The sequence below is a fragment of the Amaranthus tricolor genome, chromosome 7 (assembly GCF_026212465.1).
Source record: "Amaranthus tricolor cultivar Red isolate AtriRed21 chromosome 7, ASM2621246v1, whole genome shotgun sequence".
Classification (NCBI taxonomy): Eukaryota; Viridiplantae; Streptophyta; class Magnoliopsida; order Caryophyllales; family Amaranthaceae; genus Amaranthus; species Amaranthus tricolor.
The window spans coordinates 14,333,934-14,343,414 of record NC_080053.1 but is presented as its reverse complement, the minus strand read 5'-3'; positions in this window follow the sequence as shown (position 1 = coordinate 14,343,414).

Genomic DNA, 9,481 nt, shown 5'->3' with positions numbered 1-9,481 from the left:
ACACTGAAGAAATACCTCTAGCCTTGAGGCTATCCCAGATGACACGTCGTGGTATGCTATCATATGCTTTTTCCAAGTCGATAAACACCATATGCAGATCTTTCTTTCACTCCCTATATTTCTCCATCAGTCTCCTCAAAAAATGAATTGCCTCAATAGTTAAACTTCCTGGCATAAAATCGAATTAGTTCTTTCTAATCACCGTTTCTTGTCTAATTCTCCCCTCTATCACTCTTTCCCACAATTTTCATTGTGTGACTTAGAATTTTGATACCTCTATAGTTGCCGCATAGCGCATCGCCTTTATTCTTAAACAGAGGTACTAGTGTGCTATTCCTCTATTCTTCTGGCATCTTATGTGTTGTCAAAATAATATTAAAGAGGTTAGCCAACGAATGCCCTCTTCTCCTAAATCCCTCCACACCTCAATCGGGATGTTATTTGGCCCGTCTGTCTTTGTTCTCCCCATCTTTTAAAGAGCTTCTCCTACTTGTCCTGTGGTAATATCACTTGTTGACCCATATTCCAGTGGTCTTTGGACGTCACAAATTTAATTATCCTTCTCTTTTGGCCCCCTAGACTCATTGAGCAGCTGGGAGAAGTACTGGAGTCATCTGGTTTTGATCTCCTCTTGTCTCAGGAGAACTTGTCCCCCCTCATCCTTGATGTATTTTCACTGCCTCTAATTCTTGCCGTTGTTTGGCCCTAGTCCTTGCCAACTTAAAAATCTGCTTCTCCCCCTCTTTGGTATCAAGCTTCCGATATAAGTCCTCATAACCACGGTTTTTTGCCTCCGTTACCGCTTTCTTTGCCGCTCGTTTTGCTTCTTTATAGTTTACTCTCTTTTCAATCCTATCCTCCTCTTCCATGCATACCATAAGTTCCTTAAATCTCTTGTTTTTATCTTTTATCTTCTTTTCCATCTCATCATTCCACCACCATGATTCTTTGAACACTTTTGGTTTACCCGACGACACCCCCAAGGTCTCTTTTGCCACTTTTCTAATGGTTTTTGCCTTGTTCACCCACATTTCAACCGCATCCTCTGACTGACTTGGTGAGCCCAATAAACTTATCTTGCTTGACAGGGTTATGACCATATCCCCTTTGAGTCTCCCCCACATGATCTTTCCCTTGGACTTGACCTTCTTTTCTGCGATTTTCTTCCTCATCCTGAAAACCTGTACTAAAAGCCTGTGTGGGTGGGCATCTCTGTACCCAACACCACCTTACAATCCTGTCCTCATAGATATATACATAATAGTAAATTAAACTTCAAAATTTTAAATTTAAATTATTTAACTAGTACACTAAAAAATAACTAAGAAAGATCGTATTTGATTACAATAAAAATAATAGCGTGCAAATCGTATTTTCTATCGTAATTGGGCCATAATAGTCACCTTGACCTATATAATAATTATCATTCACCCACTTATTAAATGACCCATACAAAATAAGATTTAAACAAATTTAAAGAAATATGCATGACGTACATAAATAATTATATAATCTTATTATTCAATATAAATAATAATATAATCTCATCATTCAATTCTTATTTGCACGAATTTTTGATGCATAATCAATAAAGTAAAATATATATGCTTCTTTATTCAAAATATATGTCCTACTTAGATAATAATCACCATTAAAATTAAGTGAGCTTATCATTATATTGCCTCCGTTCTTTTTTGTTCTTTACGTTAATTTTTGCACATTTTTCAAATCAAATTTTAAATCTTAATATCTATAAAAAAACTTAATAAAAAATTTTAAAAAATACATAATAAAAAAAAATATATTAAGCCGAATCTAATTGAATCTCCAGAATAGATATATTTAATCTTCTAAATATGTCTTAAAAAACCTTAATCAAATTTCTCTCTCTTTAAAGTGAAATATTCCAAACGGAAAGAACATTATAGAACGAAGGGAGTAACATATAATAATATTACTATTCTCTTTGCATTAATCTAATTAAAGTATAGACCAATATGTATCATCGAAAAAAATTAACTAGAACATAAATAATGTTCCACTATACGGCTAGCAAAACAACAAAGTAATGCTTTGAAAATTTCGTTCAAATCAATTTTTTTAATGCTTAGTAAAATACAATCATAAAAGCCAAATATACCAATTTCTTAATTTGTGAAATTTATTTTATAAATTGAAATTTATTAAACACTTTATTTAAAAAAAAACATGTTCAAATAATTAAATTTTCATTTGAGGAATCAAATTTAACAATTTTAATTTATAATACATAAAGTTCATAACTTTACAACTATAACAATTTAAATAAGTCGTTCCCTAACGTTCTTAACTTTATCATGAAAATAAAATTATCATGTGTAAATAAATAAATCATATATATTATTTATGTATGACCAATATTTATATGCTCAAATATATCAATAAAAGAGGAAATTGATACCACTGGAGTGTTCTACTACTGTTAACTTTTAACATGCGAAAATTAAAACCTTCCCGATATCCAATTATTGACCTGATTATTAGTCTTTAGTAAAATATAAACGTTACTCAATGTGAACTAAATTAATGTCTCGTTGTATATTCACTTAATTACTTTTAACGGCTTACAAAATATTCACTTGATTATTAAACATCTCTAACATCGAGATCATACCACAATGTTGTTGTTGTTTTCAGCATTTCTCGTGTTTTCCAGCATTGTAATCTGAGCATTTCTTTATGCTTTGTTTTTCAATTATTTTTTTTTCAATTATTAATGTTCTTGTTTCCCTTTGAGGGCATATATTAATTTCTTTTCCAATAAAGTTGGTGAGGAGGTCTATTTTAGATGGTTTGTTTCTTATTTTATAGTTTTGTTTTTTTTTTCTATTCCTCCCTTCTTACTTTTAGTGGCTGATATATTGTTTGGATCAGGAGGAGACATTGTAGAGGAATGTTTTTAGTGATCTAAGTAGTTGTTGTTGATCGTCACCCGACAACGAAGCTATAGGTGAGTGGATACTTAAAGACCATGCGTCTATCCTCCATGATGTTATATTGTTGTAAGCATGAGTCACTATGGTCTCTGATATGTTTTGAGGTGAGTTATTATTGAAGTATTGTTTAACTTCACTTGAGAAAGATAGTCTTAGAACTATGGCATACCTCAACTAGATACTTAGTACACACAATAGTTTAATTAGGATTTTATTTTTTAACTATTATGTGTTATTCTCATCTTCCTATTTGTGAAAGGATTTTAGAGATAATTGAAAAAAGTTTCGCATGAGGTATGTCTACTCGTACAAACCCTCCATAGTAAAACATTTTTTTTTGATTTTAGATTGAATGTGATTTGCGTGAGTAATCAGTTAGCAGGTGGGGTATCATAGAGTGACGTAATACACCGTAGTACTTAATTTATGGATTTTAGTAGCTTTAATTTATTGGATTTTATCAATGGTAGATGAATTGATGGGTCTTTTTGACTAAGAATAAAAGTTGATATGTGAGATGAAGGCGTTTCCGTGTTTGATGCACATGCTTATGAGGAATTCACCTTACGTGCAATGCTTTTATGCACCATTAATGATTTTGGCATATTGCAACTTATCTGGGTATAAGAACAAAGGGAAGAAAGCATGCCCAATAAGTATCGATGACATGGAATCCACATGGATTCCTAAGTGCAAACATGTATTCATGAACTATCGAAAGTTCCTTCCACGAGATCACCAATATTGTAAGAAGAAAAAGATGTTTAATGGGGAGGTTGAGGGCCATGGAGCTCGTTGACCGTTGACCGGTTATGAGGTTTACGAATAGGTTAAGGGAGTTGAAACTGTATTTGGTAAATCAGGGAAAGTGCAAGGGGGTGAAGACCGAGTATGGAAGAATCAATCTTTTGGAAGCTTCTATATTGGAGAGATCTACAGTTTAGGCATTGTCTTGACGTTATGCATATAGAGAAAAATGTATGTGATGCCATACTCGGGAAGCTCATGAACATTCCGGGTAAGACAAAAGATGTTAAGGCTGTGCGAGATTACTTTAAATGTAAGGGTCTTCTTCTAGAGTTGTGGCCACAGATTATGGTGAGTAAGAAAAGAAATACAGCTGAAGAACTGCGTGGCAGTGACAAGGGAAAGGGCAGTAAGATGAAGATGAGTAATGTTAAAAATTATTTGCCTCCAACTTGCTACACATTGTCCAAGGTAGAGGAGCGGGCATTTTGTGAGTCTTTGTATGGAATTAAGGTTCCGTCTGGATACTCATCCAACAAGAAAAGATTTGTGACCCTAAATGGTGCATTGAAGTTGGGAAGCATGAAATCTCACGATTGCCATGTGATGATGCAAGTGTTCTTACCAATTGCAATCCGTGGAATTCTGCTAAAATATGTGAGATATGCTATTACCGAGCTATGTTCGTTCTTCAACACAATTTTTAGTAAAGTTCCTAATCCCTTTAAACTTGATGCTCTTCAAGTCCACGTGATTGTAACGTTATGCAAGTTTGAGATATATTTTTTACCTTCTTTTTTTGACATAATGGTTCATCTTATTATACATCTCGTTCGTGAAATCAAGCTTCTAGGTCCAAGTTTTTTGAGGTGGTGTTATCCTACTGAAAGACACATGGGACTTTTACAAAACAAAGTGAGGAATCAAGCACAACCCGAGGGGAGTATGATTACTGTGAGCGATGAGATTGGTAACTTCATAGCCGAGTATATGGACATGGCAAAGCCTATTGGACTTCCCACCATGAAGGAAGGCATGAGGAAAATGGAACAATTGGCTCCAAATCGATCACACCTCCTCCAAAAAATCTTATACAAGCACACTTGTATGTGTTGCATCATATTCTAGAAGACCATCCTTTTTTGAATGAGCATTTTGATATATTGCGCGCCAAATGTCCTTTTAAATAGGATAGGGCATTGATGCAGTTGCATAATAAGACCTTTATTGATTGGTATCATGAAGGGGGTAGACTCGTATGATAAAAAAAGGTCTATTGTACCGGGAAAAAGAAGTATCATTGGTATAGGTGATGTTGAGGATAAGGAAGAATATGATGCTTTTGAAGACTCCCCATCCTTTATTAATCAAAAACCCGTGGATCAACATGATGAAGATGTTGGTTATATGCGTGTAGATCACTCAGCAAGAATACATTTAAATTAACTTATTCACAAGGTATGAAGTATTTATGCTTTTTTTGGCTCTTACTCGCTTAAAGTGGTTTGTTTGGCAAGAAACTTGGCACAAAACACTATTTGGTATATATTATTGTTTTGAAATGGTTAGAACTGAAAAAATAGTCATATGTTTGATATTATGTTCGAAGTTGTGTTTTTAAGGTTTTTAAATCTTTTTTGGCACTTACTCGGTTAAAGTAGTTCAAACTTGGTTTGTTTGGTATAAAACTTGGGACACAACACTATTTGGTATATATTATTGATTTGAAATGGTTAGAATTGAAAAAATAGTCATATGCTTGATATTACGTTCGAAGGTGCGTTTTAAGGTTTTTTAAGCTTTTTTGGCACTTACTCGCTTAAAGTCGTTCAAACTTGGTAACTTTAGCATGAAACTTGGCACACAACACTATTTGGTATATATTATTGTTTTAAAATGGTTAGAACTGAAAAATTAGTCATATCCTTGAAATTACGATTTAAGTTGCGTTTTAAAGGTTTTTTAAGGTTTTTTGGCACTTACTCGCTTAAAGTAGCTCAAACTTGGTTTGTTTGGCATGAAACTTGGCACACAACACTATTTGTTATATATTATTGTTTTGAAATGGTTAGAATTGAAAACAATAGTCATATGCTTGAAATTTCGTGCTAAGATGCATTATTAAGGTTTTTAAAGCTTGTTTGTCACTTACTTGCTTAAATTCGTTTAAACTTTGTGTGTTTGGCATAAAACTTAGCACACATCACTATTTGGTATAAATTATTGTTTTGAAATGGTTAGAATTGAAAACAGTAGTCATATGCTTGAAATTACGTGCGAAGTTGTGTTTTTTTAGCCTTTATAAAGCTTTTTTGGCATTTACTCGCTTAAAGTCGTTCAAACTTGGTTTTTTTGGCATTAAACTTGGCACACAACACTATTTGGTATATATTATTGTTTTGAAATGGTTAGAATTGAAAATAATAGTCATATGCTTGATATTATGTGCTAAGTTCTATTTTAAGGTTTTTTTAATCTTTTTTGGCACTTACTCCCTTAAAGCAATTCAAATATGTTTTGTTTGGCATGAAACTTAGCACACATCACTATTTGGTATATATTATTGTATTGAAATGGCTAGAATTCAAAACAATAGTCATATGCTTGAAATTACATGCTAAGTTGCGTTTTTAAGGTTTTTAAAGCTTGTTTTGGCACTTACTCGCTTTAATTCGTTTAAACTTTGTTTGTTTGGCATAAAACTTGGCACGCATCACTATTTGGTATATATTATTGTTTTGAAATAATTAGAATTGAAAAAATAGTCATATGCTTGAAATTACGTGCAAAGTTGCATTTTTTAGCCTTTTAAAGCTTTTTTGGCACTTACTCACTTAAAGTAGTTCAAACATGGTTTGTTTGGCATAAAATTTGGCACACAACACTATTGGGTATATATTATTGTTTCGAAATGGTTAGAATTGAAAAATAGACTTGTGCTTTAGATTACATTCCTTTTTTGTTCTAACATGTTTCCATTCATTTTCATTTAGGTATTCATCTACAATGCACCTTTCAGAGATGAAATTGTTCCCAAGGTGGAGACTTCTGATAATGAGCAACATTGAAAATTTTATAGCACTTTAGCGCATAAATTAGCTTAACCTTGGTTTGTTTTGCACGCAACTTGGCACACAACACTATTTGGTATATATTATTGTGTTGAAGTGGTTAGAATTGAAAATCATACTCTTATGCTTGAAATTAAGTGTTAAGTTGAAATTTTATGCGATTTTAAGCTTTTTTTGGCACTTTCGCGCATAAAGTAGCACAAATTTTGTTTGTTATGCACGAAATTTGCCACACAACACTGTTTGGTACATGTTATTGTGTTGAAGTGGTTAGAATTGAAAATCAGTCGTATGCTAGAAATTACGTGTTAAGTTGCGATTTTATGCGTTTTTATGCTTTTATGGCACTTTCGCGCATAAAGTAGCTTAAACTTGGTTTGTTTTGCACGCAACTTGGCACAAAACATTATTTGCTACTTAATATTGTGTTGAAGTGGTTAGAATTGAAAATCATAGTCATATGCTAAAAATTACGTGTTAAGATGCGATTTTATGTGTTTTTAAGCTTTTTTAGCACTGTCGCGCATAAAGCAGCTCAAACTTGGTTTGTTTTGCACGAAACTTGGCACACAATACTATTTGGTATATATTATTGTGTTGAAGTGGTTAGAATTGAAAATCATTGACATATGATAGAAATTATGTGTTAAGTTGCGATTTTAAGCGTTTTTAAGCTTTTTTGGCATTTTCGTGCAAAAAGTAGCATAAATTGGGTTTGTTTTGCCCGAAACTTACCACACAACACTATTTGGTATATATTATTGTGTTGAAATGGTTAGAATTGAAAATCATACTCATATGCTAAAAATTACGTGTTAAGTTGCACTTTTATGCGTTTTTAAGCTTTTTTGGCACTTTCGCGCAAAAGTAGCTTAAACTTGGTATGTTTTACACGCAACTTGGCACACAACACTATTCGGTATATATTATTTGGCATAAAGTAGCTTATGCGCAAAAGTGTCAAAAAAGCTTAAAAACGCATAAAATACCAACTTAACATGTAATTCCTTGCATATGACTATGATTTTCAATTCTAACTACTTCAAAACAATAATATATACCGAATATTGTGGTGTTCTAAGTTATGTGCAAAACTAACCAAGTTTGAGCTCCTTTATGCGCGAAAGTACCAAAAAGCTTTAAAATGCATAAAATCTGAACTTAACACGTAATTTCTAGCATATGACTATGATTTTCAATTTTAACCACTTCAACACAATATTATATACAAAATAGTGTTGTGTGCTAAGTTGTGCAAAGCAAAGTAAGTTTCAGCTACTTTATGCGCGAAAATGCCAAAAAAGCTTAAATACGCATAAAATCCCAACTTAACACATAATTTCTAACATATGACTATTATTTTCAATTCTAAGGACTTCAACACAATAGTATGTACGAAATAGTTTTGTGTGCCAAGTTTCGTGCAAAGCAAACCAAGTTTGAGCTACTTTATGCGCGAAAGTGCGAAAAAAACTTTAAAACGCATAAAATCCCAATTTAACACGTAATTTATGCCATATGACTATGATTTTCAATTCTAGCCACTTCAAAACAATAATATATACCAATTATTATTGTGTGCCAAGTTGCGTGCAAAACAAACCAAGTTTGAGTTGCTTTATACGCGAAAGTGCCAAAAAAGCATAAAAAAGCATAAAATCGCAACTTAACAAGTAATTTCTAGCATATGACTATGATTTTCAATTCTAACCACTTCAACACAATAATATATACAAAATTGTGTTGTGTGCTAAGTTGTGCAAAGCGAACTAAGTTTCAGCTACCTTATGCGCGAAAGTGCCAAAAAAACTTAAAAACGCATAAAATCCCAACTAAACACGTACTTTCTAGCATATGACTATGATTTTCATTTTTAAGGACTTCAACACAATAATATATATGAAATAGTTTTGTGTGCCAAGTTTCGTGTAAAGCAAACCAAGTTTTAGCTACTTTATGCGCAAAAGTGCCAAAAAAGCTTTAAAACGCATAAAATCACAACTTGACACGTAATTTCTAGCATATGACTATGATTTTAATTTCTAACCACTTCAACACAATAATATATACAAAATAGTGTGGTTTGCTCAGTCGTGCAAAGGAAACTAAGTTTGAGGTAGTTTACGCGCGAAGGTGCCAATAAAGTTTAAAAACGCATAAAATCCCAACTTAACACGTAATTTCTAGCATATGACTATGATTTTCAATTTTAAGGACTTCAACACAATAATATATACGAAATAGTGTTGTGTGCCAAGTTTAGTGCAAAGCAAACCAAGTATGAGCTCTTTTATGCACGAAAGTACCAAAAAAGATTAAAAACGAAAAAACCCTAATTTAACACGTGATTTCAAGCCTATGGCTATGATTTTCAATTCTGACCACTTCAAAACAATAATATATACCAAATATTGTTGTGTGCCAAGCTGCGTGCAAAACAAACCAAGTTTGAGCTGCTTTATGCGCGAAAGTGCCAAAAAAGCTTAAAAACGCATAAAATCCCAACTAAACACGTAATTTCTAGCATATGACTATGATTTTCAATTCTAAGGACTTCAACACAATAATATATACGAAATAGTTTGGTGTGCCAAGTTTCGTGTAAAACAAACCAAGTTTGAGCTACTTTGTGTGCGAAACTGCCAAAAAAGCTTAAAAATGCATAAAATCCAAACTACACGTAATTTC